This window comes from Callithrix jacchus, chromosome 3 (assembly GCF_049354715.1).
Source record: "Callithrix jacchus isolate 240 chromosome 3, calJac240_pri, whole genome shotgun sequence".
Taxonomy (NCBI): Eukaryota; Metazoa; Chordata; class Mammalia; order Primates; family Cebidae; genus Callithrix; species Callithrix jacchus.
In genome coordinates, this window is record NC_133504.1 from 68,775,177 (window position 1) to 68,802,480 (window position 27,304).

At 40.7% G+C, this 27,304-nt stretch overlaps 1 protein-coding gene across 6 annotated transcripts in view; it reads right to left on the bottom strand.

Annotated features, from left to right (window-relative positions):
* Window positions 1–8,727: 8,727 nt before the first annotated feature.
* The window catches only part of LOC144581750 (uncharacterized), a 259,124-nt gene continuing 240,547 nt past the window's right edge, over window positions 8,728–27,304 (bottom strand). For all 6 annotated transcript variants that reach the window (XR_013532902.1, XR_013532901.1, XR_013532896.1 and 3 more), the window contains 2 exons: window positions 14,419–14,483; window positions 8,728–9,364 (listed from right to left, as the gene is read on the bottom strand). The gene's annotated coding sequence lies outside the window, so the exon portion shown is untranslated. The remainder of the gene's footprint in view (window positions 9,365–14,418; window positions 14,484–27,304) is intronic.

The following is a 27,304-nucleotide window of genomic DNA, read 5'->3' on the forward strand; positions in this document are numbered from 1 at the left end:
CTTCTCAGCACCACATTACACCTACTCTAAAATTGACCACACAATTGGAAGTAAAGCACTCCTCAGCAAATGCAAAGCAACTGACATAATAACAAACAGTCTCTCAGACCATAGTGCAATCAGGTCAGAACTCAGAATTCAGAATCTAACTCAGAACCACACAGCTTCATGGAAACTGAACAACTGGCTCTTGAATGTTGACTGGATAAACAATGAAATGAAGGCAGAAATAAAGAAGTTCTTTGAAACCAACGAGAACGAAGACACAACATACCAGAATCTCTGGGACACATTTAAAGCAGTCTCTAGAGGAAAATATATAGCAATAAGTGCCTACATGAGAAGAGTGGAGAGATCCAAAATTGACACCCTATCGTCAAAATTGAAAGAGCTAGAGAAGGCAAGATCAAAAAAATCAAAACCTAGCAGAAGGCAAGAAATAACTAAGATCAGAGCAGAACTGAAGGAGATAGAGACACGAAAAACCCTTCAAAAAATCAATAAATCCAAGAGCTGGTTTTTGAAAAGATCAACAAAATAGACCACTAGCCAGACTAATAAAAAAGAAAAGAGAGAATAACCAAATAGATGCAATAAAAAACAATAAAGGGGAATTCACCACAAATTCCACAGAAATTCAAACCATGATCAGAGAATATTACAAACAACTCTATGCACATAAACTAGTAAACATGGAAGAAAAGGATAAATTCCTGGACTCCTGTGTCCTCCCAAGCCTAAACCAGGAGGAAGCCGAAACTATGAATAGACCAATAACAAGGTTTGAAGTCGAGGCAGCAATTAAGAGCCTACCACACAAAAAAAGTCCATGTCCAGATGGGTTCACAGCCGAATTCTACCAGACACACAAAGAGGAGCTGGTACCATTCCTTCTGAAACTATTCCAAATAATCCAAAAAGAGGGAATGCTTCCCAAATCATTTTATGAGACCAACAGCATCCTGTTACCAAAACCCGGCAGAGACCCAACAAGAAAAGAAAACTTCAGGCCAATATCCATGATGAACATAGATGCAAAAATCTTCAATAAAATACTGGCAAGCCGACTGCAACAGCACATCAAAAAACTTATCCATCATGGTCAAGTAGGATTCATCCCGGGGATGCAAGGCTGGTTCAACATATGCAAGTCTATAAACGTAATTCACCACATAAACAGAACCAAAAACAAAAACCACATGATTATCTCAATTGATGCAGAGAAGGCATTTGACAAAATTCAACAGCCCTTTATGCTAAAAATCCTCAATAAACTCGGTATTGGTGGAACGTATCTCAAAGTAATAAAAGCTATTTATGACAAACCAACAGTCAATATCATACTGAATGGGCAAAAACTGGAAGTATTCCCTTTGAAATCCGGCACTAGACAAGGATGCCCTCTCTCACCACTCCTATTCAATATAGTACTGGAGGTTCTAGCCAGAGCAATCAGGCAAGAAAAAGAAATAAAGCGTATTCAAATAGGAAAGGTGGAAGCCAAATTGTCACTATTTGCAGATGACATGATAGTATACCTAGAAGACCCCATCGCCTCAGCCCAAAAACTCCTGAAACTGATAAGCAACTTCAGCAAAGTCTCAGGATATAAAATCAATGTGCAAAAATCACAAGCCTTCCTCTACACCAATAACAGACTTAAAGAGAGCCAAATCAAGAACAAACTGCCATTCACAATTGCTACAAAGAGAATAAAATACCTAGGAATACAACTCACAAGGAACGTAAGGGACCTCTTTAATGAAAACTACAAACCACTGCTCAACGAAATAAGAGAGGGCACAAACAGATAGAGAAACATTCCATGTTCATGGTTAGGAAGAATTAATATCATGAAAATGTCTATACTGCCCAGAGTAATTTACAGAATCAACGCTATCCCCATCAAGCTACCATTGACTTTCTTCACAGAACTGGAAAAAACCACCATGAACTTCATATGGAACCAAAAGAGAGCCCACATAGCCAAGTAAATTCTAAGCAAAAAGAACACAGTGGGGGGCATCACACTACTGGATTTCAAACTATACTACAAGGCTACAGTAATCAAAACAGCATGGTACTGGTACCAAAACAGAGATATAGACCAATGGAACAGAACAGAGGCATCGGAGGCAACACAGCATATCTATAACAATACAATCTTTGATAAACCTGACAAAAACAAGCAATGAGGAAAGGATTCCCTGTTTAATAAAGGGTGTTGGGAAAACTGGCTAGCCATGTGCAGAAAGCAGAAACTGGACCCCTTCCTGACACCTTACACTAAAATGAACTCCAGATGGATTAAAGACTTAAACATAAGACCTGGCACCATAAAAACCCTAGAAGGAAATCTAGGCAAAACCATCCAGGACATAGGAGTAGGCAAGGACTTCATGAACAAAACACCAAAAGCATTGGCAACAAAAGTCAAAATAGACAAATGGGACCTAATCAAACTCCACAGCTTCTGCACGGCAAAAGAAACAGTCACTAGAGTGAATCGGCAACCAACAGAATGGGAAAACATTTTTGCAGTCTACCCATCCGACAAAGGGCTGATATCCAGAATTTACAAAGAACTCAAACAGATTTACAGGAAAAAAACACGCCCATTCAAAAATGGGCAAAGGATATGAACAGACACTTTACAAAAGAAGACATACATGAGGCCAACAAACATATGAAAAAATGCTCATCACCACTGGTCATCAGAGAGATGCAAATCAAAACCAAATTGAGATACCATCTCACGCCAGTTAGAATGGCGATCATTAAAAAATCTGGAGACAACAGATGCTGGAGAGGATGTGGAGAAATAGGAACACTTTTACACTGTTGGTGGGAGTGTAAATTAGTTCAACCATTGTGGAAGACAGTGTGGCGATTCCTCAAGGACCTAGAAATAGAAATTCCATTTGACCCAGCAATCCCATTACTGGGTATATATCCAAAGGACTATAAATCGTTCTACTATAAGGACACGTGCACACGAATGTTCATTGCAGCACTCTTTACAATAGCAAAGACCTGGAACCAACCCAAATGCCCATCCATGATAGACTGGATTGGGAAAATGTGGCACATATACACCATGGAATATTATGCAGCAATCAAAAATGATGAGTTCATGTCATTTGTAGGGACATGGATGAATCTGGAGAACATCATTCTCAGCAAATTGACACAAGAACAGAAAATGAAATACTGCATATTCTCACTCATAGGTGGGTGATGAAAAATGAGAACACATGGACACAGGGAAGGGAGTACCAATCACTGGGGTCTACTGGGGGGAATAGGGGAGGGACAGCGTGGGGGGGAGCTGGGGAGGGATAGCCTGGGGAGAAATGCCAAATGTGGGTGAAGGGGAAGAAGGCAGAAAAACACACTGCCATGTATGTACCTATGCAACTATCTTGCATGTTCTGCACATGTACCCCAAAACCTAAAATGCAATAAAAAAAAATAAAAAACATTTTCAACTTTTATTATAGATTAAGGGGTATGTTACATGGGTATATTGCATGATGCTGAGTTTGGGTACAAATAAGCCAGCACCCAAGTAGTGAGCACAGTACCCAGCACTATACTGTTCAGCCATGTCCTCCTCCCTCCCACGCTCATCTATCATTCTCCAGTGTCTACTGTTCCCATCTCTATGTGTATTCATGTTTAGCTCCCACTTATAAGTGAGAACATATATTATTTGGTTTTCTATTCATGCACTAATTGGCTTAGAATAACGGGCTCCAGCTCCATCCATGTTGCTGCAAAGAACATGATTTCATTCTTTTTTATGGCTGTGCAGTATTCTATGGCATATATATACCACATTTTCTTTATCTAATTCAGTTTGTGTGTGTGTGTGTGTGCGTGTGTGTGTGTATGTGTGTGTGTTTGAGATGGAGTCTTGCTCTGTCTCCCAGGCTGGAGTGCAGTGGCATGATCTCGGCTCACTGCAACACCTGCCTCCTGGGTTCAAGCGATTCTCGTCTCAGTCTCCTGACTAGCTAGGACTACAGGCACATACCACCATGCCCAGCTAAGTTTTGTATTTTTAGTAGAGATGAAGTTTCACCATATTAGTCAAGCTGGTCTTGAACTCCTGACCTTGTGATCCCTCTGCCTCAGCCTCCCAAAGTGCTGGAAATACAGGTATGAGCCACCTCGCCTGACCCTAACTGATTCACACCTCAGTTGATTCCATTTCTTTGCTATCTGTACTCCATTCTTAAGGCTGTCCTGGCATTATCCTAGGCCAGGCTCTGCCTCACTTTTCTTTTATGGGACAACCAAGCACACCAGTTGAGGAACCCCTTACATTTCTGACAAATAGGGGAAACTGTCTGAACCAATTCCCATCAAGGCCCACCCTGATGCAGAGCTGATTCTATCACATTTGTGTGGTACAAAGGTACATTTGTGCCGATACACAGAATATAAGCTCTATGAAAGCAGATGCTCATGTGTGTTTTATTCAGTTCTGTCTCCCGAGGCTCAGAACAATGACTGTCATATCATAGGAGCTGGACAAGTATTTGGTGGAGGAAGTGCTGACCCAGAGGGGATGATGAGAGCATGGATCAGAAGGAACCAGGGCTTGGCAACATGGGCCTGGCTCTCGTGAGCTAGAAATGGAAGAAGCATAGCTGAACCTGGTAGAATTCCACATTCATCATAGGCTTTTAAAAAACCAGGTCATCAAGGTAAATCCTACCTTATTGGTGTTTTTAATTCAGCAAACATTTATTGAGTGCCTGTGTTGTACTAAGCACTGTCTAGCTGTGAGGCACATCACAATGAGCAAGACAAAAATCCATGTCTGCAAGAAGTTTCCATTCTAGTAGAGAAGACAGACAATAAATATGTAAATATTTTGGATAATTTTAAGTGTGAAGAAGAAAATAAAATGATCATTAAGACAGACAGATGACAGGCACAAAGGCTCATACCTGCAGTCCCAGCACTTTGGGAGGTGGAGGTGGGCAGATCACTTGAGGTCAGGAGTTTGAGAACAGCCTGGCCAACATGATGAAACCCTGTCTCTACCAAAAATACAAAAATCAGCCAGGCACAGTGGTGTGTGCCTGTAATCTCAGCTACTTGGGAGGCTAAGGTAGGAGAATCACTTGAACCCTGGAGGCGGAGGTTGCAGTGAGCCAAGATCACCCCACTGCACTCCAGCCAGGGTGATGGAGTGAGAATCTGTCTCAAAAAAAAAAAAAAAAAAAAAACAGAGTGATGGAGGAGGGACAATATTATCACTCCTGCTAGGATAGTCTGAGAAGGACTCTTTGAGGATCTGATATTTGATTTGGCACCTGAATGCTAAGAAAAAAGGCAAAGACCTTCTCAAAGAGCATTCCAAGCAGCAAGAGCAAATGCCCCGATACGGGGGTACATTTGGAAGGTCAAGGGACAGAGAGTGTAGGTAGAGATAGAGGCTCAGCAGGGAATGGGAGGAAGTTTAAGTTGTGTGGCCTTGCAGCCCTGGGTAAGAAGCTTGCATTCTATTTTAAGTGAAAAAAAGAAAACATAAAAGGAGCTGAAGCAGGGGAGTAGGTTGATCTTCACTCATTGAAAAAAATGTTTCTAGCTGCGGTCCGAAGATTGGGGGAAGCAGAGAGGCCAGTGAGAAGAATGCTACATGGCTCAGTCGGGCTGCAGCCAGGAGGTGCTGAGAAGTCATCAGCTTGGGATACCATGTGCAGCTGCAGGACCTGCTGATGGATTGCAGGTGAGGTATGAAATAAAGGAAGGGATGAAGGTGACTCCCAGGATTTCCAGTAAGCAGCTGAACGGATGGTGCTATTTACTAATCTGGGGAGGGCAGAGAGAGAAGCAGTTGTATGGGGTGAGGTGAGTGCAGAACCTCTTTTAGCCACAAAGAGTTTGAAGTTGACTCTTAGATATGCACAGTCTCAAGAGGTCAACCAGTGGTTAAAATATACAGATCTAAGGCCTAAGAAGAAATAGCGACTGAGGAGTCAGCATTGAAAGCTCTGGATGAGACCACCTAGGCAGATGCACTCAGCATCAATAGCATCTTCCACAGAACTGGTCAGCTCTAGAGTTAACGTATCGCTCCCCAGAACCCTGTTAGCTCATAACCTGACTTCTTTCAGATCTATTCTCGACTCTCTATTGATGTAATATGAACAAAGAGGAAATAATAGGGACAAAACATCTGATCAACATAGAACTTCAAGGATGATGAAAGTTCCTTTTTAAACTAGATAATCTAGAGGGGAAAACAGCAAACTACAAAAGCAAAATGCAAATCATCATTCTTCTTAAACGTGGTTTCAAGTCTGCTTTCCCAGTGATACTAATGCCATCTGAAATGTGGGGGTGAGCTAGGAGAGGGCCTCCAAACATTCCCTCTGAATGACATCATTGATTCCAGGCAAAGAATCAAGGAATCTTGGACAGCAGGACTTAGGAGATAAGGAAAAGGGAAACCCATTAACATTTAGGTAACACACACATTGAGCTTTTTGTGTGTGTGTGTACTTTTAAAATATTCTTAAATCTATGATGCTTCGTTCTAAATATATTTTATATTCATTTTAAATTGTAAGGTCTCACTGAATTTACTGCAGTGAGTTTCAAAGGCACATCTGTAATTGTGAGGGAAAAACTGAAGCATAAAGTTCTATAACAAATAGATCTAGTTTTCTGCTTTGCCACCGGGAAACTAAGCAGATTGCACATTTTGTTTCATAAGGAAAATCCCCCTGAGTCCTAATGCAAAACCTATGTCATATACATGATTCCACTTTGTAACAGTGGAATCTCAGGGTGCAGCCAACCTTTGCAAAAACAAGTCAAGGAATTTTCCATGATGCCAAGGACTCTCGTTGGAGTCTGTAATATATCAGGCCCCAATTTCCCCTCTTACTCAGCTCAAAACATAAACAAAAGAGAGGGGGTAGAGAGGAAGAGAGGGAGGGAGAAAGGAAAGAAAGACTTTACCCCTAGAGGTCAAAGGTTAAAGCTTAGCTCTTTCCTGGAATTGTCTGATCGTGATTCAAGGGCATAGGAAGTATATGGCTGCTCTCATTTTATACCAGAAACTAGCAGAGTCCCTGATTCTTTGCTCTAAAACCACTATGACAGGAAACGGCATCTAAAATCCTGTCTCACACTGAATTGAGAATCCATCTGTGCACTCTGAGTGCTCTTCCTTACCCTTTCCTTCACCGAACAGGGAAAGGAGGCGGGCAGACCAGTGCTTTGCACATCCTTGCCACAGGGCCACACTACTGCCAAAAAGGTTAAACCAGGATCCTCATTTTTGCTCACTCTCAAATGGCTGCTTCTTTGGACACAACCTAGACCACAGCATACAAAACATTACCAAGTTTTATCAGATCTACTTTGAAGTCCCGCTCTTCCCCACTCTCCTCTCCAACTATATACTAACTCCACCTAGCACTGCCTTACCAAAGAGAAGCTCTTTCTTGCCTCTGTGCCTTCGCACACACACTCTCCTTTCTCTGATCACACTTATTTGTTTCACCACATCTGTGTCCCTCACTTACATGTTTCACCATCATACCCCGGCTGGTCTAACATCACACTGAAAGAAAGGATCACAAGTAGAATATTTTTTAAATTCTCAGCTGGGCAAGTGGCTAACATCTGTAATCCTAGCACTGTGGGAGGTGGAAGAATCACTTGAGGCCAAAAGTTTGAGACCAGCCTGGGCAAACAGTGAGACCCCTGACTCTACAAAACATTTAAAAACTGAGCTGGGTGTGGAAGTGCATGCCTGTAGTCCCAGCTGCTAAGGAGGCTGAGGCAGGAGGATTACTTGAGTCCTGAATTTTGAGGCTGCAGTGAGCTAAAATGGTGCCACTGCACTCCTGTCCAGGTGACAGAGTAAAGACCCATTTCTAAGAAAATAAAAAGTGCAATATAAAATAACTGGCTGGGTATGGTGGCTCATGTTGGTAATCCCAGAACTTTGGGAGGCTGAGGCAGAAGGATCACTCAAGCCTGGGAGGTTGAGGCTGCAGTGAGTCATGTTCATACCACTGCAGTCCAGCCTGGGTGACAGAATGAGACCCTATCTCAAACAAACAACAAAAATTATCCCCAGTTGAGGTCCCTTGGTAGGTTGAGTGTCTTAATGGCTCCAGCACATCCATCACTTTTGCCATTTACCTTAGCAGTGCCTCTCACTCTGGGAGGGGCATTCTGCCCCAAATCACCTGACTGTGGCTTTAGCCTAGTGACTCATTTTGTCTCGTGGGATGTTGGCGAACATACTTCAAGCAGAGGTTTCTGAAAGCGCTTGCACATTTCCACTTAGACTCATGTGTCTCCACCACTGCTAAGAGGGCATGCTCAGGATGATCTGCTGGCTACTCACTGGGCAGAGCCAATGTGCCACAGCCATCCCAGCCAAGGTTACTGTGGATCAGCCAATGGCAAACAATCCCCATACATGTGAATGAGCCCTGGCACCATCAGCGGAGCTGCCTAGCGAACTCACAGCTGACTGCAGATGAGTGCAGCACAGAGCAGCCGAGCCTAACCCAGAGCAGATTCATGAGCTCAATCAAGGTTCAGCCAACTATGGCCACAGGCCAAGTCTGGCCCGCCATCTGTTTTTGTATGACTTATGAAAAATACTCACAGACCATTCGACTTCATGGTTGAAAAAAATCAAAAGAATAATATTTCTTAACACACAAAAATTCCATGAAATACAAATTTTAGTGTCCATAAATAAAGTTTTATTGGAACACAGTCATGCTCCTCCATTTGCATAGCATCTAAGGTTTCTTTTGAGCCATAAGGCCAGAGTTCAGAGACTGTATGCTGAAATACCTAAAATATTTACTATTTGGCCATTAAAAAAAAAGATTGTAAATCCCTGAGCTAAATAAACATTTATTGCTATGTGCCACTGAAGGTCACTGGTGGCTTGTTTTGCAGCATCGCTGTAGCAAAAGTTTACTGACACATCTTCTCATCTGAGCAGCCATTTCTTTCCCCACTTCCCCCACAGAAAGTACTGGTGGAATAGCAGAAGCCCGAGGTCAGAACAAAGCCAGCTTCCTCCTCCACCTTCCCACCATGGGCAAGGACCTGATGGCCTGGACTGATGGCTGGGATAATGAGCTGTACCAGTGAATGCCAGCATATCAAAGAATGTCAAATTCTTCAGTGTGTTCCTGTCTAGGGAGCAGACAACACCAGCTGCTCTGCTGCAGTGACCCCCGTGAGGATCCAGAATCCCTTCATCCTGCCAACAGCACCAGAAAGCTTATGAACAAGGGTTTCCATCTCTTACCAGCTGCATACTCAGAGGTCAACTTGCATAGGGGCAGAGGCATGGAGAGGAAACCTGAAAGATGAAAGAAAACTTTTAGCTCAACCTAGATAATTACCTTGGAACTAAGTTTACCAGATTGGGCTAAAAGTTAATTGCCACTCTGGGGTCCAGTGGTGGAAATCTGAAGCAACTATTCCACTAGCTAATACAAAAAATTAAGTTACATTTTCTCATCATCTCTGAGTGTACTGTGAGTGAATTTTGCAAATCTGATAAGAATTTTTGTAAAATGAATAAACAGATGACTAAATGAATGAATGAATGGGAAACACCTCATCATCCTGCCATGTACTCTTCCCACCACCCGCTGGCATTTCTAGCCAGTGAAGGCATAAATCCAGAAACAACTCATTCCTCATCTTGAAATGCCTTCCAACTTCTGGGAGCAAGCAGCAACTTCTAGGTCTAGCTCCCTCCTTCAGATATGCCTAAACATTTGCCTCCTTCCTCTGGTCCCTTGGCTCAGGAATTTTGTAGGTGGTCTCAAAGCCTTGGATAAATTTACATGCAACAGGCTGGCATCCTCTATGTTAGAGGAGTTTGGATCTTTCAGTAGACTCTAGTCTTAAACCTGTACCAAAAATCTTTTGAGATTATAATGAGGCAATGTTTTCCCCAAGAGGAGAAAAGGTCAGATTCCCACATCTGGAGTTTGACCTTTGTGCATGTTGTCATTTCACCCACCACAGGAAACCTTTCTAGGCTGAGCTAAAATGTGTAACTTCTAAATAGTGTGGCTGGTAGCAATCCCACCCAGCTGTGTGGAACAGGAAGTGAAAGGGCAATTAATATTCTGTTAAAACTTCAGGGGGCTGCACTGAAGCTGGCCAGATAGCAAGGCTGACTCATCATGTTAAAACTCAACACAGTATTGTCTACTCACTTCTGCTGACTCATGTGTCAGCCCTAAGCTATGTGTACCCAGGCAGAGCTGCCAGGTCTCACATCCGCCTTTCCAGAGTGTTACCCTTCTGCACCAGCCATGACTGTTCACTCTCCGGAGAAGCATCTATGATCAGCCATAGATGACTTTAAATGTGTGAAGAACTGTTTCACAAAGGGAGATTATCAGCCTCTTTCTCATATTGTTTTACATGAAAACAGCATGAACAGCAACACAACTGACACTGGAGAAGAACCATTGTACTTTCAAGCTGGAAAAGGGCCTTAGAGATCAAGCAAGATCTCGTATGAAACATGTAGATCTTTCCCATGAGAGTGGGAGGGAGGCTAGCACGTTGGCTAAGAGCCTTGAGTCAGGCAACCTGAGTTCACATAGCTTCAGACACAGGTAGTTGAATTATAAGCAGTAGATTAATATAGCTGTTAAGAGTAACTTTAAGCAACTTGCTCAGACTCTCTGAGCTTTGGTTTCCTTATCTGTAAGATGAGAAATAATTATAGCACCCATCTCATGGGGCTACTGTGAAGAAAGGATGAAAAGAGATCAAGTATAAAAGGAACCGAGTGCTGGGCAGGCACAAAGTGCTCCATAAATTGTAGCTATTAGTAAGGCTGATGAGGCAATTCATGGAAACCTCTTTCCTGGAAACAGGATAGATCCTACATATGTTTGGCATTAGATTAGTAAAGGGTAAAAGAATATCACTGCAAGCTGGGTATTGATGGGGGTGGGGAGGACAGAGAAGGCCCAGGGGAATGCTGGACCTTCAGTGTTTTGAAGGGCCCTGCTTTGGGGCCCAGGTGGGGAAGTATCTACCTTTCTGTCTTGGTTTTAGGTGTGCTGAAGATAGTGGTTCATTTTTTTAAAAAAAGATCCTTCTGATTATGTCTCTGTTTGAAGACATTGCTCAGATTTCCCCTTAAGGGCCTCATTTAAGTGTACATACAAGGCAGCATAGTCCAGTTTAAAAAAAAAGCCTGGCTAGTAATGACATACAGAAACTGATACTTACAGGAGACTGTTAAGTGCACTCTTTTTAAACCACTAATTCTTATTTCACAGAAAGTGGTCCTTATGTCAAAGTCCTTAAGAGGTCCAACAGCTTGTATAACCAGCAGACCTCATGGTTAGTTAGCAGCTTTCAGGACTTGAATTCCCAGTGATAAACAAAAGAATTCCGAAGGCCACAATCCATAAACTCTCCATGAAAACATATGGAACTACTTAAGAAGGTTGGCTCAGGGCTGTTGTTTTGAAAACAAGTATCCTCAGCCAGAATCTCCACTGAGTGCTATTTACTGAATGGCTGAAGAAGGGCAAGACCCCGTGGATGCTGTAGGCTGCATTTCAGTAATCACCAACATTTTGCAGATATTGCTCTAAGCCTCCTGATGTCCTGGAAAGGATGCAAGAAATCTGTACCTTTGTATCCATTTCACCCAAGGCATTGGGGCTAGTCATGGAGGAGCCTGCACACCTTAAATATCCTTCTATAAATCTGATTGCAAGATCTAAGGCCTCTAATACTCTCATTTACTACTCCTGGAACTTTCTGATTATAGTTCACCCAGGAAGATTCAACTGACCACTCCATCCTTTGGACCTCAATAATAATCCATCGAAATTTATATGATAGATGATTCCAAGTCAGTCTTTTATTACTGAACTGTGTTCTTTGAGAGCAGTAACTTTTATCTGCTTTTCCATATCTCTAGGATTTGGCTTAGTAGGTGCTGGACAATTATTTGATTCTTGTATTAATAAAATCTAATTAATTAAGATTATAAGTTAATGTGTGTATAAATTGATTGGGCCCTGGCCTTTTGAATCTATCTAGAGCCATGACTAGAACTCAAATTTCTAATACTTGCTCTGACTTCAAACAAGAATCTCCAGTGAACTCAGTAACTGCTCTTGCTGTCTGATGTCAGATTACTGTGGCCACCAAGATGTAGATATAGGATAGGTTTTAGATTCACTGGCCATCATACTCCTAAATGTGAACATAGCCAACTTACCTGGCTATGTAAGGTAAGTTTTTCTATGCTCCTTAAGGATCAAGAGAGAATTTTCTAGACCTTTGTCTTGGTTCCAGAACAACACAGATTGTCTCTCTTTTTCTAAAACTAATAGTGAGGCTTTTTTTCTCACTATTAAAATATTATTCAAGACTTTCTGTTTTAATAATATGGGAGAGTAAGATAAATCTCACCACTAAAAAGCTAGAAATACTGAATAAAATATAACATTTAAGGTGTTTTATATTCATGCTTAAGCCCTCAAGAAAGAAAAATACCCAGGCATTAGAAACCAAGATATAATTGAAAACAGAACAAAGTTTCAAGGTGTCAGCTTATGATGTAGCTGTGCTACAGAGGTGGAAGGGGATAATTATAATTTATTATTATTTTTTGAGATGGAGTCTCACTCTGTCACCCAGGCTGGAGTGCAATGGCATGATCTTGGCTCACTGCAACCTCCGCCTCCCAGGTTTAAGCAATTATCTTGCCTCAGCCTCCCAAGTAGCTGGGACTACAGGCACATGCCACCATGCTCAGCAAATTTTTTTTTTTTTGTACTTTTAGTAGAGATGGGGCTTCACCATATTGACTAGTTTGGTCTCAAACTCCTGCCCTCCTGATCCACCCACCTCAGCCTCCCAAAGTGCTGGGATTACAGGTGTGAGCCACTGTGCCTAGCCAGTGATTATTAATTCTCTTCACCCAAGGGCTTGGGATTTCATGCTCATGTGGAAACATGAGATAAGCATTGGGCCCAAGTGGGCAAGAAATTGGAACTGAGAACTTTGCATAGAAACTAGGAGCCTTCAAATCCCATATTCTACATGAAAGGGTGGTCTAGGTAAAAACCCTCTTATTCACATAGGTATATGTCAAGGAAATTAAAATCTTAAGTAGGTTAAATAGCAGATTTGATAAATGTAGAGAATTTATAAACTGGAAAACAGATTTTAGGACATTACTCAAAAGGCACAGAGATATAAAGATCTGGAAAATATGCAAGATTAAGGGAGATGGAAGATGGAATGAGGGGAACCAATGGATTTAATTACAAGAATGTGAAATAGAGGAAAATAAGACAGGGGCAATACGTGAAGAGAAAATGGTTGAATCTTGAAATTCAAAAATCATAATGAATTCCAGGAAGGATAAAGAAAGCTTGAATGAAACGAATCCAAAGCAAGACACAATGTAATGCAACTGCAGAGCTTCAAAGACACACCTCTCAAAATACTATAAAAGCACAAATCATCAACCTAGAATTTTATACCCAGTTGTATTTAGTTTTCTAGGGCTGCCATAACAAAATACCTCAAACTAGGTGGCTTAAACAACAGAAACTTATTTTTCACAGTTATGGAGCCCAGAAGTCAAAGATCAAAGTGTCAGTAGGTTTGGTTTCTCCTTGGCTTGCAGAGCCTTCCGGTTCTTCTTGCAGTGTCTTCCTGTGACCTCTTCTGTATGCAAATGTATCCCGGGTGTCTCTTCTCATAAGAACAGTGATATTGGGCTAAGCCTCATCCTTATGACCTTATATAACCTTAATTACCTCTTTAAAGGCCCAGTCTCCAAATACAGTCACATTGGGCATAAGAGCTTCAACATAAGAATTCTGGAGGAACACAATTTAGTCCATTGCACCAGCTAAGTCTCATTCAAAACTGAAAGTAAAATAAATACATTTTCCAAATAAAAGACCAAGAAAGTTTACTGCTCATTGATAATGATATAATCAGCCCCTCCATAATTGGCCAAACTCTATGCGATCATTTTTAAAAATTAAGATGGAACAGACAAAAATGTTTCAATGTTCTACTCCCTTTAACAGCTATCATAACTTCTTCAGAGTCTTTCAACCTCATATTTCCCTACTTCTTCAAGGAATCTCCTCCTTTTAAAATGGACACTTGAATCTCTGTATGTCTATTTCAACTCGTTTCAGTCCTCTTGTTTTGAAAACATGTATTCAACTCTCCTTTAAAGTTTGTTGGCTTATGAGTACTGGACCATCCCAACTTCTTTGTGGATCCCAAAGCAACTTCTAGAAGAGGTAGATGTGTGAGTACAGGGAGGGAGGAACCTTGTGTTCGTACAGAAAAGAGAATTTATAGAATTAATTAAACCATAAGATTAATGTCGACCTGAGTTGTGGTAGGTAGTCCTGGCCTCTAACTGTTCATCTTCTCATTTCTTCTTTCATAAAGATCTGAAATAAATGACAAAAACCTGCATTTAACAATTTTGAATCTGTAAGTTATCTAAAACACAGATCCTTATAGAAATAAATATTAAGGATATATTGAAAAATGAAGAAAACATTAACCAAAATAAAGAAATGAAATGCAAAATGCAAGGTGATCACACTAATTTGAAAACACATGGGTAAATTTGAGCAGGCATTGACAGTATAAAATAATAAAAACAATAACAATGATAATAGTTACAAGGGTAATAATATTCTCAGTCAGCATCCAGTCATGAAACAGGAACCTAAGTCTTTTTGACAGAGGGAATTTAATGACTTACACAGGTCATGGAAGCACAGAGAAGTCAAACATGGAAAAGAGTGACAACCTAGACACTAAAAACAGCAGGCTGCTGCTACTCTCCCTGGGCTGCAGAAACAAGACCCAGAAGCCAGGCCACTGGGCAAGCACTAAAACCATGAAGTAAGTGACCCCCAGTGGGAGCTGGAGTCATGGAGGAGACACAGCCACCACCAGAGATGCTAGAAGAAGACGCATCCAAACTTCCACCAATGTCTTTTTCACTGACTAACCTCACCTAGACAGCAGAGGACAAGGGAACCTGGAAATGTGGTTGGCTGTAATACAGAATAGAACAAGAGAAAGGCAGGAAATGGATCTGAAAGCAAAGGCAGCTGATTAGCACGACAATCATGACCAAGTTAGGGTTTCAAAAAAAGGACACAATTAAATAGATAATAAAAGATGTAAGATAAAAAGGGGGTAATCAAGCAAAAAAAGAAATTAGTAAGACTTTTAAAAATTTGAGCCACACAAATTAAGAAGCTTGATTTAATTCAGAGCTGCTCACAGTTGTGCCAGACTCCCTGGAATGCCAAGAATCAGTTACAGATGTGCTGTGAGATATTAATCCCCTTGGCCCCCAAGGCAGTCTGGCAGGGCCTGGCTGCCCGGATCCTCCAGGCTGTTAGAAGCCTTATCCAAGGCTCCTTGCGGGGAGGATGGAGCAGAGCAAGGTTTGACAGGGAGCCCCAGAGTTCCTGGAGATGCTGAGTGCAATGAGCAAAATGAAGCCCCCACCGCTCTGCCAGATGCACCATGCATGGCCAAGGTGCTCTACTACCTGGAGATCTACTTCAGCAGGCACTGCAGGGCAAACCCCTCCTCTCCGAGTCCAAAGGGCTCATGGAGCTCCAGGAGAATGGGTGCTCCAGGTGACTGAGGAGCAAGGAATGCAACCCAAACTGCAGCATGGGGTGGAGAGATAGGGAAAGGGGACTCCTGGTAAGTGCTAATCCAGGCAGTTGTCCCAAATACCTGTCTTCATATGTATATTAAATACTGTTCTGTTATCCATTGCTGTGTAATAAGCTACCTCAAAACACAGTGGCTTAAAACAACAATCATTTCATTGTATCTTATTATCTTCTGAGTCAGGACATTGGGCAGGACTTGACTGTGCAGTTCTTTTGCTCCATTTGAAGTACATATACTTGGTATTATTCAGCTGGTGGCTGGGCTGGGCTGGAGGAATCAAGACAGCTTTTCTCACTTAACTGCTATTGAGGAAATGTATTTTCTTTCTGGGTTCACAAGGGGGCATAGTTTTAAGGGCAAGAACTTTCCAGCGCCATGCCCCCCTCCCATGTCTCTTCATCTGGGAGATTTAACGGTTTCTGTTTTAATTTTTGTGGGCGTGGGAAAAAAAATTAAAAGTCAATCACTCCAGTGGAAGTTTAAAGGAATTCCTTTTATTGGCCTGGGGACTTGGAGAGGGAGGGAATTCCTCCCAGGTTAAAAGTCCCCTTCTTCCACAACCGTTTGGATTTCATACTTGGGTCCCCTTCCACACTTTTCATGGAAGGCTTTTCCTCTCATTTTTTTCTCTCTCCTTTTTCTCTTTCTCTGCCTAAATAAATCACTTTCTGCAAAAACTTTTGGGGTCTGGTATTTACTTTACAAGTGTACCACATCCAATGTGGTCCCCTCTTCCATTCTTGGGTGAGTGAGAGACCAAGAGCCTGGAAAAACATCCTCTCAGGGGAGCTAAGTGCTCCCCTGAACCCCAAAACCCAGGAACATTAGTGGTGAGCCAGCCAGGAGTGGGGTACAGCCAGGAGAAGACTTCAAATTGTAAGTAAAACTGGCCCCACTCTGTCTTTTTAAGAACATCGGAGCAATGCCCAGCTGCGGGGGCAATGCCCAGCTGCGGGGGCACCGCCCAGCCCATGTTTAAGAGGTGCGGGCCAGCCAGAATAAGAGGCGCAGTCTTCTGTTTTCTGCTCCTTCTCTATCCTTTAGCTGTTACCTCTGGGCCAAAAACCCAATGGAGCCTGTGGGGCGGAGCAGGTGAGCACTCCCCTGGGGCCTTTCGTTCCTTGCCAGCCCAGGGAAACCATGGCTCAGCCCTGGGGTTGGGCCCAGGCATGTGCCCGTGGCCCCTGTTGCTGGCACTGCAGGCCAGAGGAAAACAGCAGGGAGGGTGTGAGGTATAGCCCAAACCTGCAGGGGACTGGGGAGCACGGTGGCCTGTAGGACAGCCCAGCAAGACTCTCTGGCATTCCCTAGTCAGAGACAGCAGTGAAACGGGCCCAGGTTATGCACATGGTCTCATGGTGGAACAGGACGCTGCAAGGGGCAGGGCAAGCCTTCCCCTCCAGTACATAGCAGTGTAAAAAGGCTCCCCCGGGGCATTCGCCTGCCAGCACCTGGTCCCTGTGTGGGCGGTGGCTGGAGAGGCAGAGGCCTGGGGAGTGGCCCAAGCGTGCACATGGTTCTGGCAGGGTCAACATGGTGGACCGAAAGCTGTGGGGGCAGGGCACCATTCCGGGAACTCACAGCCAGTCTGGCAGCTTGTGTGACCCACGCCCGGCTTTTTAAATCACAGCAGCAAGCAGTTTTTTCCTCTCAGTGCACCAAGTGAAGGAAGAAAATGGCTGCCGCCCGGCTTTCAGGCAGCCACACTGCCCAGGGTGCAGCAGTCGCATTCAGATAAGGCTTAAGAAAAGCTTTCTGCCTTGCTTTAGTGCAAGTGGCCAAATGGTGAAGGGGTTAAGGTGTAGGGCTGGCAGCTGCAAAGTTACTGGCTCAAATCCTTGGTGAAGTCAGGCTTGAATTGGGGAAATTCAGAAGTTGAAAGCTACGGGACTTTGTGTTTTCTGTATAATTTGTCTTGCTTAGGATTGGCTGTCTCTCTACGACAGTTCAGGGCCCAAATAGTTAATGGCAGGCCTCACAACCCTAAGGGTTGGGGGAGGAGGCCAGGGTCCTGAGGACCTGCTGGGGAATATTGGTACTCATCTCCTAAGCCCCACTGGCCTCGTTGGTATGAACCACTCAACCTAGCAGCCCTTCATGCCTCTATTGTGGTCATTGGAATCCAGCACATGGGAGGCTCCCTGAAAAAAATAGTCACACATCTTGGGCACAAGGAAACTTTGAGGTACTGACTGGAGGATGCTCCAGTTTCCAGTACCTTACCTGAGGAATGCCTCAGGTCGAGTGGCTGCAATTAAGTAACCAGGGATACTGGCATTCCTTGTGTTTGATTTCAGATGGATGCCAATCTTCCCAAGATTAAGTCCCCATTAAAATGTATCCTGGAGAACTGGGACCAATTGAACACACAATCTTTGAAGAAGTGGTGCTCATTTTCCTCTGCCAAACAGCGTGGCCAAATTGCCCCCTGCCGAACAGAAAAACCTGGCCTCCAAAGGGAAGTACAGATTATGACACTATTCTACAATTAGACCTGTATTGTAAAGTGAGGGTAAATGGTTTGACGGCCCCTATTTGCAACTTTTCTTTTCCTTAAGGAATAAGTCGCAGCTCTGTCAGGCCTGTACCCCATAGCCTACTCAGTCCTCCCCAGGACTGCCTCCATATGTGGGATTCCCTGTGGCAACTACCTTCACCAGTGCCAACCAGGGCTCCTCAGACCCTGTACCCCAACAGAAGCCAGGAAGGTCCGAGATGGCCAGGCCATCTCAGACTACCAGGATGCCCCAACTCTGCCCCCTACAGGCAGTGGGAGGAGAAGTTGATCTGACCAAAATAACTCTCAAATTCCAATTATCCTTTTCACAGTGGGAAGGGAACCCGTCTTTTTCTAGGAAAATACTGCCACTTTGTAAACCAATTGTGTTGTTTTAAACATAGTTAAAGAACTCAGGAGTCACTCAAACACAGGGCTAAAGACCTTCAAAAAACAGCATCATGTAGCTTGTTTAACAACTGAGTGTCCTGGCTCTATTCTCTCCTAGGCTCGTTTATAACCATTCTATATTTGTTGGCCTCTGGGCCTCTCCTCTCTAACCACCTTGTCACATTTGTTTCTTCTAGAACCATAAGGTCACAAATAATCCTGCCACTGAAACCCCGAATGTCCTTCGCTCATCAGCTCTATCATGGGCCTCAGGATCAACCTGCACCCCTAAGAGGCTCCCATCTGGGGGAAACCTCAACTGCAGGGCCCCTTCTATGCCCCATTTCAGCAGGAAGTAAAAAGCGATTGATGCCCATGTTCCAGCAGAAGTTGGACTTTCCTGTTCAGGAGGGGGAATGAGGGAATGTGTTCTTTTTTGGGTCCACAGGGGCATAGTTTTAAGGGCAAGAACTTCCCATGCCATGTCCCCCTCCCATGCCTCTCCATCTGAGAGATTTAACAGTTTCTGTTTTAATTTTCTCAGGCACAGGAAAAATATCAAAAGTCAATCACTCCAGTGGAAGTTTAAAGGAATTCCTTTCATTGGCCAGGGGACTTGGAGAGGGAGGGAATTCCTCTCAGGTTAAAAGTCCCCTTCTTCCACATCCTTTGGGATTCCATACTTGGGATCCCTTCCACATTCTTCATGGAAGCTTTTTCTCTCTCCTCTTTCTCTGCCTAAATAAATCACTTTCTGCAAAAACTTTTTGGAGTTCAGTATTTACGAGTGTACCACACCCGACATGGTCCCCTCTCCCATTCTTGGGTAAGTGAGAGACCAAGAGCCTGGAAAAATGCCCTCACAGGGGAGCTAAGCTCTCCCCTGCACCCCAAAACCCGGGAACACTACCTTGACAGGGTGGCTGGATGGCTGGACTAACCAGGGCCCCTCTACCTCTGCAAGTAAAGTCAAGTCTTCTCTACAAGGTCTCTCCAGCAAGGTAGTCAGATTCTTATACAGTAACATTCTTATTCACGTAGACACCAAGAAGCCAAGGCAGAAGCTTCCAAGTCCTTTTAAAGAACAGGACTGGAAACACCACTCTTCCCTATTCAATTGGCCAAAGAAGTCACAGGCCAGACTAAAGAAAAGGGAAAACAGACCTCACCTCTAAATGAAAGAAATATCAAAGAATTTGCAGTTTTCTTTAATCCACCATTGAAGCTTTTGTCTGTTTGTGACTAATATACACTTGAATGGCCTGCAAGCTAGAGGTAACTGTTAACAGTTGATTTTTCACAGTAAAACTTCACTAGAATTTCAAAATACTTGGTATGTAATTTTTTATTTAGATTTGAAATTTATTTGTCCTATGTATGAGTCAGGGTTCAGTCAGAAGCAGAACTTTTAGGGGATAAGATAGCCAGACATCCAAATATACAGCTAGATAGAAAAAAAATAGATAGATGATTAATAAATGATAGAGATAGATATATAGGTGATTGATTGATAGACAGATAGATAGGCAAGGATTTGACCTTTTGCAACTGAGGGAGCTGATGAAAGTTTCTTTTTCTTTCTCTTTCTTTTTTTTTTTTTGAGATAGAGTTTCATTCTTGTTGCCCAGACTGGAGTGCAGTGATGCAATCTCGGCTCACTGCAACCTGTGCCTCCCAGGTTCAAGCGATTCTCCTGCCTCAGCCTCCCAAGTAGCTGGGACTATAGGCACCTGCCAGCATGCCCGACTAATTTTTTTATTTATATTAGAGATGGGGTTCGTAACCCCATCAAAACTGGCAAGCATTGCCATAAATCACACACACACACAAAAATAGAGACAGGGTTTCGCCATGTTATCCAGGCTGGTCTCGAACTCCTGACCTCATGTGATCCACCTGCTTTGGCCTCTCAAAGTGCTGAGGTTACAGGTGTGAGCCATGGTGCCTGGCCATGGTGAAACAGTTTCTCTTAAGCTCTTATTTTTGCATCTAATGCTGGATTTGAAACCCAAGTTCAGGCAAGGTGCATATAAATAGGAGAGATTAAGGTTAAGATGTAACCTACAAGGATAGCCTGGAATCAGTGTCAGTTCTTGCTGTCTCTAGCCTTGATGAAGTGAATGTCCTGCAGGAGATGTTAATGCCCTTTGTCCTAGAGCTAAACACATAAACACACAACTGGCTCAGGAACTGGAGAAGCCAAAGGAAGATTCACGGGAAGATGCAGCAGTTCCAGGCCCAGATGCTGCCATAAGCAAATGAGATGAGCCAACAGATAAAGCAACGTGTGTGAGCCTTAAAATGCACCTACTTCAACCTTCCCAGCATACAAAACAGAATGGCTTCTGCTTCAGTTCTACCTTCCAAATCTCATGCAAAAATAAATGCCTCCTGAAGCCCATCCTTACTGAAAACACATAATAGAGAAAGGGCTTCTGGGAGATAAAGTCCAACTAGCCAAGTGGACATGTTACAGAGCTACCATGCCCTACCACAAGAAATTTCAAATTACATTTTTTAGTGAAATTAAGGAAGAGCTTTAGGTACTTTCAATATAATATCAATGGTTTGAATTGTTTTTAAAATGTTTTAAAAATATTTTGGTAATTTATTTGGGCCAATATTTTCATTGGGTTTCAACACCAAGAATTTAAAGGGGTCATTATTAAAACATCTTAATCAAGAATGATTTATATGTAGCCATTTCAAACAAAAAATCTGACTAAAATAGTTATGTTCATGAAAGCAAACTCAAATTTCTCAGGTAAAATTCTGAAAATGTTTTATTTAGGCTTATAAAAATTTAACAGTGTCTTATCTAATACTTTGTATTTTTCCTTACAATTATAATTATATAAAATTTTAAAAGGTATAATAAATATTTTAGTAAGCCCTGCAAGGCATTTTCAAAACAACTCCAACTTATGCTACTGTGCTGTACAAATATTAGAATTTATATATATGCTGTGGCATTAAAGGATCGGAACCACTTATATAAATTGACATACATAGATTTCTGTACCTAACTAAAAAAGAATATATGTTCTGTTTAAGTGTACATTGTACATTTGCAGAAACTGACCACATTTTAGGCCACAAAACACATCTCAACATATAGCAAAGAATTAATATCCTATATACCAAGTCTTCAACCATAATGCTATTAAGTTATAAATCAATGATCTTTTAAAAAGAAAAAAAACTCCATAAATTTGGGTATTTAAAATATGCTTTTTCTCTAGGCAAGATCTCGAATTCAACTTCCAGTTTCAAGCCAAAGAAAAAGACTGAATATGTTTATGGCAAGAAGTTTTTGAAAATGCTTTTAGGTAAACCATTAATCAAACAAGAAATAAATGATAACAGACATTAAAAATATTTAGTACTGAGTTATAACTAAAACTATTTGTGAAAATGTGTGAGGTGCAGCTATAGTTTCAGTTAAAGGAAAATTTATTGTCTTAAATACATGCATTTGACATAAAGGGGTTGAAAATTAATGAGCAAAACATATAACCCAAGAAATTAAAAGGAAAAAAAAACTGTCCACCAAGGGCAAGTTGAATAGAGGGAAGGAAATGATAAAGATAAGACTGAAAATTAATGAACTAAAGACAATGAAACAATAGAAAGTATCGCAATCCTAAAGTTGTTTCTTTGAAATCTGACAAACTTTTAGCAAGATTAATGAAAGAGTAGGAATAAAAGGTTCTGTGAACAAGTACTCAGGAGGCTGAGGCAGGAGAATTACCTGAACCCAGGAGGTGGAGTTTGCAGTAGCTGAGATCGCACCACTGTACTCCAGCCTGGGCGACGGAGTTGATTAAAAAAAAAAAAAGGTTCTGTGAACGAAAGAAGACATAGTCAAAAATATGGTTGGTATTTAACAATCACAAAATAGTGCTTTGAACAACTACGTTACAAATTAATTAGAAAATAAGTAAAACAGGAAATTTCTTCAAAACAAATGTACGACCAAAACTGTCTCAAAAAAGAAATAGAAAATCTGAATAAACTATTGAATAACCAGATAAACTAAATCAATAATTAAAATCTACCCCTTAAAAAACACTAGCCCAAAAGTTTTTTAGGATTGTTCTACTGTATGCTCAAGGAATAGATAATCCAAAATCTTTCAGAGAATAGAAAGGAAAAACAAACAAACAAAGACATATCTTTCATGAGGCAGACATAACTTGATTCTAATAAACAGACACAAAACTGAAAGGCCAATCACATTTCCAAGCAAAGACAAAAAACTTTAAATAAAATATTAGTAAATGGATTCCAGCACTGTATTTAATTATATTAATATGCATTTATTAATATATTTAAAATGATTAATAATATACAATTATATTATTTTAAAATAGAAATTTTATATCAAGAGAAAAATATATAAGCATTTCGATACATGCAGAAAAATATTTTGTAGAATTCAATAATCTTTTCATGATTACACTGATAGCTAACAGAAAAAGGGGAATTTTCTTAAACTGATAGAGGTTATCAACCAAAACGGCACAGCAAATACTATATTCCATGATGAAATTCAGAAATACTCCTGTTTAAGTTCTGAACAAAGAAAGAATACCCATTATAATCACTTCTAGTTAATTTTGTTCTAGAGGATAATAAATAGCACAATAAGACAAGGCATAAAAGGAGTAAAGGATTGAGAAGAAAGAAACAGGACTGTAATTATTCACAGATGATGTGAGTTTAGCAAGGCTGATAGATTAAAATATCAACATGCATATTTTAATAGCATTCCTATACATCAGCTACAAACAACTAAAAAAAATAATTTTAAAATAGATTCCATTTACAATAACAACAACAAAAAACAAATGCAAATAAGGACCTAGGAATACTCTAATGATAGAATGATAGATATACAAGACTTAATGAAGAAAAATTATAAAAATATATTGTAAGACTAAAAGTGAAATAAATGAAGATATATATTTATTTGTGAATTAGAAAGTTTAAAATCATAAAGATCTCAGTTATCATCAAGTCAATCTATAAATTTAATGTAATTCCAATCAACAAGATTTTTAACAGAACTTGACAAGTTAATTCTAATGTGTATGGAAGAGTAAAGAGTCAAGAATAGACAAGAAGCATTTTTGAAAGATACAGAGTCTCAAAAATAGACAGGTAGACAGGAACAAATGGAAAGACATCTTCTGTTCTTGAACAATGCAACTCAATATTATAAACATGTCAGCTCTCCCTAAATTAATATACTTAAGACTATCTCAATGAAAATACCAACAAGCTTCTTAATGAAGTTGGACAAGTTAATATTATAGTTCATATGGAAAAACAAACATGTAACAATAGCCAGGACACACTCAAAAGAAAAATCAATTTGGATAATGAGTCATATATCAGTCATTAAAACATACTATAAGTGTGGTGCTAGTACAACAATAGACAAATAGACCAGTGGGATAGAACAGAAAGCTTAGAAATAGACACAAGTTCATCTAGAAATGTAATACGTGATAAAGGTGGATCACAAATGATTGATACAAAGATGGACTTTTTATTTTATTTATTTTATTTTATTTTGAGACAGAATCTTACTCTGTCGCCCAGGCTGGAGTGGAGTGGCACAATCTCAGCTCACTGCAACCTCTGCCTCCCAGGTTCAAGTGATTCTCACAGCTCCATCTCCTGAATAGCTGGTATTACAGGCCGGCACCATGAAACCCAGCTAATTTTTGTATTTTTAGTAGAGATAGGGTTTCACCATGTTGCTCAGGCTGGTCTTGAATTCCTGGACTCAATCAATCCTTAAATCTTGGTCTCCCAAAATGCTGAGATTACAGGTGTGAGCCATTGTGCCTGGCCTCAAAGATGGACTTTAAAATCAATGGTGCTCAAACAATTGGGCATCCACTGGGGAAAAAAAGATGAAATTAGATCTGTAACTTACACTATAAACAAAAATGTGCTCCAAGAGGATTAAAAACCGAAATAGAAGAAAAGAGAAAGGAACCCATAAAAGATCTAGAAGAAAGCATGGGGGAATTCCTTTTCATTTTGGTATGAGAAAGGCTTTCTAACTATAACTCAAAATCTAGAAGCAATAAAATTTAAAAATAATTAAAAATTTGACTGCAAAAATGTTTTTTAAAATTACATATCAAAAATAAGTAGAGTCAAAAAACAACAGACAAACTGGGAGAAAATATATCAAGTGCTTTGAGACAAAGGACAAAAACCCCATAGAAGATGGTAAAATACATGAACAGAAAATTTTTTAAAAGGCTAAAACATTCAAATTCACTCATAATTGGAGAAATAACAACAAAACAATACTGTGATACCATGTTGTGTTTCTTGTATCAGAAAAAATTAAAAAGCATGAGGATACATTCTGTCAGGGGGCTACAAGGAAATAGATACTTTCACACAATGCAAACTGAGAGAAGGTTTCTGGAGGGAATTTTGGCAATACCTAACAAAACTACATATGCACTTACCTTTTGGGCCTGCAAGCTCACTTCTAGGAATCTACACTGCAGATATACCCCCAATCATACCCATGCGCGTACACTCACACACACACATGTCCAATGTGGCATTGTTTGTAATTGCAAAAAAATTGGAAGCAACCAAAATTATTATACAAAGGACAGTGGTTAGATAAATGAAGCTACCTTCATACAACGGAGTACTGTGTAGCAGTAAAAAGAATACGGAAATGTGATTCCCCATATACACTGTTAATGTTTTTACAAAAAAGCAAAATACAAGAGTATCTATAGGGTCTCCCTTTGTGTATAAAAGGAGTGTAAGAAAATATACACATATCTGCTCATTTGTACAAATGCAAAAGAAACACAGGGAAGATAAACCATAAGTCAATGAGATTGGTTACCTAGAGGGGTTAAGTGAGAAGACAGTGGAAAGAATAAGAGAACAGGACAAAGCTGAATGGGAAGCAATGCTTCTCAGAGAATACTTTTTTTTCATAGTTCTGATTCTTAGAACCATGGTAATGGTTTACAAACACAAAAATTATTTAAAATCAACCAGGGTCTGATGGAACCTCAAATGGAAGACAAACAGTGACAAATGAACCTAACCATATCACAAAAAACTAACATAATCAAAGTGAAGAAAGTGGTGAAGAAAGAACTAATCTAAAAAGAAAGAAAGAAAAGACTCAAGATAGGTCACAAATTGGACAAGACTAAGGGGACAGTACAACCAAATGCAATGCAGGAGGCTGGATTGGATCCTGGGCAAGAAAAATATTTTAATAGGAAATCTGGTGAAACTGGAAAAAGATTCATAGATAAGGTGACAGTTTTATATCAGTGTTAATTTCCTGGTTTTCATACTCTTGCTGTGGTAATGTAAAATGTTAATAATGGGGGAAGCTGTTGATGGGTATGCAGAACTCTAATTTTTGCAACTTTCCTGTGAGTCTAAACTTATTTCTAAATAGAAAAGTTTTAAAAAATAGATTTGGAGAAAAGTAAAACAATGAAAAGAAATTTCTCTTTCCACAAAGCCTGCCTTCCAAGACTATTACTTCACTAGAGAGGTCAAGAAAGTGAACTCTGATTCAGAGTCCATCAATTTTCTTTTTTGTTTGTGGTTATTCTCATTTTCTCTTTCCCAGTATATACAGTCTCATGGCACAGATTTGAAAATGAACAACTGCAAGGAAACATGACTTACATGAAGCGAAGTGAAAGCCACTGGTTTAATACATGCAAACATTCCCTATTTACAAAATAAGTGATCATCTGTATATTAATGTATTTTTATGACACTTTTCTAGGGTGAAAATGCCATCAGTTCCAAAAGTCAAAAATCAGCATGCAATGTGATATCAGAAATGGAAAAATGTAGTGACAGAAGTGAAAATTGGAGGGTCAGAAAAGGCATCAAAAATGTAGCCAGTGGCTGCATGACAAGCAGTAAATGGCATTTTTGGTCAGAAGGACCACTGTCTCATTTCCATTAAGCTAGCAATATTTTTAAAATGTTAAAAGTATTTTGTAATGTTTTTCATGTTTCTAAAAATACATCCATTTACCTTGGTTTTTTAAAATCACATTTGTCAATATAATGAGCAGAAGACTATTCCTATTATTCTTTATGCATAGCTTTGTACCCTGCAGACAAACATAAAAACACCACACCTATGTTCTTTCCTATCTGTAACATCCCACAACTCACTGTCAGTTTACCTCCCTCTGCGCAGTGTCTAAGTCTTATTTCCCTAAAACCATATAAGCTCTTTGGAGGCAAACATTATATCTGGTCCATGATGGTATCATGCACCAACACCATATACATATTAAATGTTAAAAAAGTAAAATGATGATGGCTTACTGGTGCTCAAACCCGTTACAGGAGGGAGAACATGCAGAAGAGCAGGTGCAAGAGCTGGTTTGAGTGCTTTTGGGCTCTGGCCCCATAGTATTGTCTCGGGGTGGGAGTCTGCAACTCCTGAAGCCCCAGTGAGAATGTGTTACAGTGTACTCTTTTAGCTTTGCTGTCCATGGACAGCTTGAGTGTTAAACAGCTCAGTGAACCCTCTGCCTTTAGGGCCAGTGTGACCACTTTCTTTATCCTGAGCTCTTCTTTGGCACCCAGGAAAAATCAGGTCACACATGGACTTCAAGGATGGTGAATGTGGGAGTT